Here is a 6,516-nt window from a genome sequence, read left to right as displayed (position 1 = left end):
TTCTGGAATGAGTCTTCACAGCTTTATCAAGCCTGTTCGCTCTGGCAGTGTTCTCGCCGACCAAAGTGGCTGATGTACAGTCACTTTCCTTAGTTGATGCTCAGTGTATTAGCAGCATTCCGTTATTGCAGACGTGATCTCTAGAAGGAAGAGCTATAATAATAATAATAATAATAATAATAATAATAATAATTTTAAAAAGACAGAAAAAAGACTTTTGCTGAAAACACAGCCAAGTAAATTCAGGTTGCAAAACCCGAATTCTATGAGTTTTGGGAAATGGCTATGAGCAGCAGCCATTTCAAGAGCACCTCTGTAATCAGTCGGACCATTTAATGGGGGAATGGAGAGCAAAATGCATTTTTTAATTGAGTGTATTTGTTTTCTTCCAGACATTAGAAGAAAGGCAGGATTTTATTTACAAGGTGGCAACACACAGTAAACACAATCCATCTCTGCTCTTTCCAGGAGGAAGTATTTCTTCTCCAGTGTTTTTTCAAGTGCATGCATGCTTAGCCAACAAAAGCTTGGGTTTTTTACAGGTCACTCCCCAGCCAAGACCAGGAGACTCTACAGTTCCTGTGCAATATTAAATGTTTCAGAATGGTATTAACACCCCCCCTCCCCCCCCGTGATTACCCAGTTTTAGTTGGCAGGGACTTGGTAGCTGGCTGGGCTGAAATTCAGTTTCAGGCTTTGAAGATAAGAGGGTGCTGATGGGTCCTGTGGATATAGTATTATGGGCACAACGGGCCCTATTTGTTTATTATTAGCCAGAAAGGATGCAAACCTAAAAACTAGAATCTATCACCCAGAGCAACCTCAAAAGCACTTCTGGGAACTCTGCTTCTGGGTCTCCATGACAAGGGAAAGACGGACTGAGTCAGCTACTAGTAAGCAATAAGTTACTGCATTCATTTTTTTCTGCATCACCTCACACTGCATTGTGCCCTGGGAAGCAAAGACACCATTCCGAAAAGCAAACCCCCACCTGCCTCCTGCTCAACTCGTGCCTAAGACAGGCTTCAGGGGGTGACCTTGGGCAAGGCCAAATGCACAGAGTTGTTCCGAGTGATGGTGGCGTTACTCCCCTCTCTTCCGAGAGGGAGTAACTGGGAACTCTTCCCAACAGAGCCACTCCAGAACTTACACAAAGATACCCGTCTAGCTTTTACTTGCTTCCTCCATGACCCCCAAACGATAAGGTACTCGCAGCCTGAATGGCAGGGATAACAGAAAACAATGAGTATGTAAGAACCGGACCAGAAGGTGCATGTGGTTCTCCTGGGTATTGGCTCGGTGCCCGGAGAATTTTCTGGGCTCGCCTGTTCCAACAGTTCAGCCTTTTCCTCGTCAAGATGAGCAACGCGCTCTTCCAAGGTGGGATCGTGACTTCAAGTGCTCCTCCCACGTGCTGTGCAAGTCCTTGGATGTCAGAGCCAGCATGTTCTGCTTCTGCATCTGTGAAAGCAACAGTGGCAGAAGAAAAAGTAAGGTGGCCGGAAAAGACAAGAGCGCAGGAGAATGCAGCAACTTACACAGAAACAGGCCTAAGCTCTCCTCTCCCCATCCAAGACCTATGGCCAAGGTTGATGTGGAGTGTGAAACACACCTTAGGAACCATAACCAAGAACAGCAGCTGGAGCTGGTGGGAAGAAGGAATACTCTAGAAGTGACAGGATGAGGTTGCAACTTTGGGGAACAAGATGACGTGTCCACGCACACACAAAATCACCCTACAGCTTTCCTGCAAAGCTCCTCTGGTTCCCTCTATACTTCAGTTTTCATAAGAACACTGCAAAACGTGGTGCAAAAGTACAACATTCGCTCCTACTTTCAACAGCTACGGTCAGATTTCTTCATATAGTTACAGACATTAAGTACCTTAGTTTTCAACTTTTTTTCCAACTCCTTTTGCAAGTGCAGCTTGTCTCTCTCCAGGTCACTGTGGTAGCGCGTAGTAACTTCAAGTGAAGCTTCTGGCATAGATTGCTTTTTAAGTGCATCAGCAAGCTCCTGCTGCAGTTGTCCAACCGTGCCCTAACAAAACAGTTAAATGAGCATGAAGAAAGTTCTAAGAACATGAAATACGCCTTTAACTTATTTTATTATACAATTAGACCTGTCTGTAGGTTGAACCCAAAGGTATGAAATTTTGCCTGCCACCAGCAGGCATCTGCACAGATGATGAACCTCTCATCATCTTTCTCAGCTGAGCACCTTCAACTATCAGCAGCTGTTCATGAGGATTTCTGTTTCCTAACACATAAAAAAGGCTCAAGTATTGTTCTTCCTTGAACAATACACAAGCACACACTGCAATCAGGTATTTTTTTCTAACAAAACCCAAAGAAATCTGTTGTGATCTAAGAGCCATAGTTTGACTGCAACTATTACTCTGGTGACTGAAGGCAGGACTTTGTATTAGATTGTTCTTTGTTCTGTTTCTTCACTATACAAGTACAATTAAATGAATACAAATATCTGAAAGCTCTTTTGAGATACACTTTAAGAGTATGTTGAATCACATCCTCTTGTAGTCTTCTTACTGGGCTCGTTTTAGAATAACAACTGCCTTTATACTGATAGATTAGGTTTACAAAATTCTGGATAGCTCATATATATATATATACACACACACAGAGTCTTCAAAAGGAGCCTGTTATTTTGGTAGTAAGAATACAAAGCAAGTCACAGATTAAAATGATTGACAGTACTGCTGGAGTGTGGCTACATATCATAAAAGAGAAGGGAAAGCTTAAGGTCACTGTCTGACATGAACTTTGAGGAACAGGCAGGCCCCTCAGAATCCTCAAAACACATACAGAAATTAACAGCTGGACATTACTAATACTCTTCAATCTAGATAGCAACTAAAAGAGAAACTGTAGAAGAATGGCTGCAGAAGCGTGGCCTTAGAATCTCTGAAGATCTGCACAATCCAGGCCTGGTATTAGAATAGGCCTGTAATCAGAATTGTACTGAAGTTGCTGTGCTGAAGTTAACAAGAAAGGTAGCCTTGAGCTATTCTTGAATCCTGAGACCACGTAATTATGTTGTGCCAACAACAAGCTACAGCTGCTGGGAAAGCAGGTGCAGGGCCAAGAAAGAGAGGGAGCGGTATGGGAAAATAGGGAGTAACAAACTACAAGGCTGAAGCACAGCAACACAATTAGCTACATGGATAGAATGCTTATTTTAGTCATGATAATTAGGGGTGTGAGAACCACGCGCGTTTAGAGACTACTAACCAATTATATTTCTGCTTTACGAATATGCATGTGTATCGGTTCTCTATGAGTAGTGTTAGAAACTAATAAAGTTGAGCAAGATGCATAACTCATATTGAGCGTCTTCTTGACTCCGGTGAACCCTTCTTCCAACAATTGGCGCCCGAATGATGGGAAAGCTGAAAATTGCTGGAAAAACTCTGCCTTTGCATCGCGACGGTGGGCTTTGCAAAATGGAGAGTCGCTGTGAAGAGTTCGAGCAGGAAGACGTCCGTAAGGAGTAAAGGCGTCTGAATCCAGCATTGATGTCGTGCACGGACCTGCACCGGTAAGACTGTTTTTCCCTCGATAATGGAAAGGGAAGCGGCACTCACGCTATTAACTGATATTCTTGCTAAGCGAGAGGCTAGCGTGAGCACTAAGAAGCTCCATGAGCTCTGTAGGTGGGCGGCTGAAAACGGACACTTAAAAGACCCGCAACTGCTGTTTAGTGTGACTGAGTGGCGAGCAGTCGGGGATTCCCTTTGCGATGTGATCCTTAGCGGCAGCAAGTCAGCCAAGGACTTAGGGACTGCCTGCCGGGATGTCATAAACCATTTACGATCCCTGGTTGCAGAGAAAAAAATGGCTATGGCTGCCTCAGACCTCCTCGGGCGGGAAACCGAGTCGCAGTCTACCCGATTATTTGGTCTAGGCGCTCCGTCTGCAAAAGGCATAATTGTGCCCATTAAAAAATCTGCGACAGAGCTGTTACACCCGACACCATCTCCGGAGGGTTCTGCCGCAACGGGTGCTCCGCGCAGCCCTGAAAGCTACTGAGAGCCGCCCCCCCTGTTAGATAAGGACGAGGGTACTACGGCGGGTCCGAGTGCGCCTCTGAATGAGAACGCAGAGTCTGATAAAGAAAATGAACCCACCCCAGCTGCACCTGCCCCGATCCCCCGTCCCTGAACCAAACCCTCCGACCGGCCCCTAAACCGCTTGCAGCAGCAATGGAACGAATGCCATCTGCCTACTGCCGGTCGTGATGTTCAGATCCTGACCCAGGAAGGTGTTATCCTCCACCCTGCCGCTCCCCAAAGTCGTTGGTCTGGGGTTGTAAGAGACGCTGTATTGGAGGGAGAGTGGAAGCTGCTTCTGCTGTTGCTTGTCCGGTGCGGACTACTGCTTTACCTGCTGGTTCAGCAGCCGCTGTGTGGAAACCTTTTGATTGGAAATTTATGCAGCAGCTGCGACAAGCCGTTACACGATATGGATTACAATCTGAACCAGTCAAACACTTGTTGACTTACTTGTTTGACTCTGAAATCATGACACCCAGTGACTGTACTTCGCTAGCCAGATTGCTTCTTACACCAGCACAGCTCCCCGCGCCCCGCCAGCGTGCCGTGCCGTGCCGTGCCCCGCGGCTCCCCCCGGTCGCCCGCCCACCCACCGCCACGGATCCCTCCAGCTGCTGGCGAAAAGCGGAGTCCAGAGTTCGGTGTGGAGCTGCAGATCGCACCCCCGCCGGCGGTAAGACCGCGCAGAGTAAATCGCGGCAGGGCTCCACGCTAAATTCCTCTCTGTGAGAGGAGGGGGGGGCACCACGGAAGGCCGCGATGAGTAAATCGCGGCAGGGCTTCCCCGCGCTGATACCCTTCCTGTGAAAGGGGAGGGCTCTGAGAAGACCGCGATGGAATTAGACGCGGCAATTAAACTGTTAACTGGCATCCTCCTTGGGAGAGGGGAGGGCGTTAAAGAGACAGAAGTGGAGACCTTAGTTCGCTGGTCACAAAAAAGAATAAGATCCCCGAGCCCGCGTTATTGTTTAGTATTGCGGAATGGAGAGAAGTGGGAAATTGCCTCTGGGGTGGCGGCCGATAGCTGGAAATTATGAAAGTGAAAAAAAAAAAAAAAAAAAAAAAGTAGCGGTGGCAGCCATAGAAGTGTTGGGGAGAGATGTGTAGAAAAGCCGGTGGAGCAGAAGGGTGATTCACCTAAGCCTTCTCTCTTGGCTACACTTTTCGGAGTTGGGCGTACTCGTCCTATGAAGGGTATGTCCGCCCCTGCGTGTTCAACGGTGCCGGAGCTTTTAGATAAGACAGCGCACAGACCGGGAGTTCCTCCTCGGGAGCCTGCGGTAACTGAGCCGAACCCGGAAGAGGCTGCCGAGCCCCCCCAGGAGGGCGGGGCAGCGAGTCCTGCTGCACCAATCGGAGCTGTGGGTGGAGCAAGGCCATTTCAGGAGGGCGGGGCAGCGCGTCCTGCTGCACCAATCGGAGCTGTGGGTGGAGCAAGGCCGAAAGGGCGGGTGGCGGCAGCGCGTAGGTCACGTCAGGGCGGGCAGCAGCGCCGTGCGGTGACGTACCTGCCTCGTCCTGGAACGTCATCGGACGGGTCTGAGGAGGAAGGCGGGGAGAAGCCTTGTGATAACAGTACAGAGAAATCCCTACAGGAGGCAATAGATAAATTAAGAAACTTGGTAAAGCGAGTTAAAATGAACCTGCCTACTACTTCAATACCTGTAATTCCTCCAGTTAGCCCAACTACCCCACCGATGCTGAACTCAAGAAAAGATCCAATTCTACAGTGTTGGTCTGGTGTTACTCGTGGTGCTGTTTTGGAGGGAGAATGGCAGGTGACCAGCTCATTAGCTTGTCCACTACTGATTAATAATTTTGATGCACATAACTGGGACATGATTTATGGAAGATTAATGATCAGATTTTAGTGATGGGAGTGTTGCAACCTGCTCTTCCACCTTTTATGATGATCCCTCAGATTTTGCAAATTGTTGTGATAGACTTGAAAGACTGTTCTGTCTTTTTCACGATTCCCTTACACCCTGATGACACTCACTAATGATGATTTGCAACCATTCTGATCCTGGTTGCATGGCACCAAAGCCAACAGTCCTCGAACTGGTTCACCAGAACAGCGGGCTGCCCTGAAAGTTGTATCTCGCAAGATTCAGACTGGCTGGTGTGGTCACCGAATGGTGAATCATCCGTTATCTTTTTTGGTTTGTAATGTTGCCACTTCACCTTTTGCCCTTATTTTGCAATGGCAAAAGAAAAAGAGGGAAAATACGTCGATCAGTTTAGAGTGGTTGTTTTTGCCATTGCAACGCAGACATCGTATTTTAAGTCGCCCTGAAGCAGTAGCGGCCTTGGTGAGAAAAGGAAGAGACAGGATTGTTGAAATTGATGGGACTGAACCAGCAGATATCAGTATTCCAGTCTGTGGTGATGATTATGAGTGGCTCCTGAGACATTCAGCAGCCATACAGGAAGCCTTGATGGGT

General features: G+C 47.7%; 1 long non-coding RNA gene across 1 annotated transcript; it reads right to left on the bottom strand.

Moving 5' to 3' along the window:
* Positions 1-207: 207 nt before the first annotated feature.
* LOC119141839 lies at positions 208-6,289 on the bottom strand. The gene is made up of 3 exons (XR_005102054.1): positions 5,210-6,289; positions 1,885-2,040; positions 208-1,461 (listed from the first exon to the last, which is right to left on the bottom strand). It is a non-coding gene; the product is annotated as an uncharacterized LOC119141839 (long non-coding RNA).
* Positions 6,290-6,516: the final 227 nt, after the last annotated feature.

The sequence above is a fragment of the Falco rusticolus genome, chromosome Z, assembly GCF_015220075.1.
Source record: "Falco rusticolus isolate bFalRus1 chromosome Z, bFalRus1.pri, whole genome shotgun sequence".
NCBI lineage: Eukaryota > Metazoa > Chordata > Aves > Falconiformes > Falconidae > Falco > Falco rusticolus.
The sequence above is the reverse complement of the archived record's forward strand: the minus strand, read 5'-3'. Positions and strand labels throughout refer to the sequence as shown.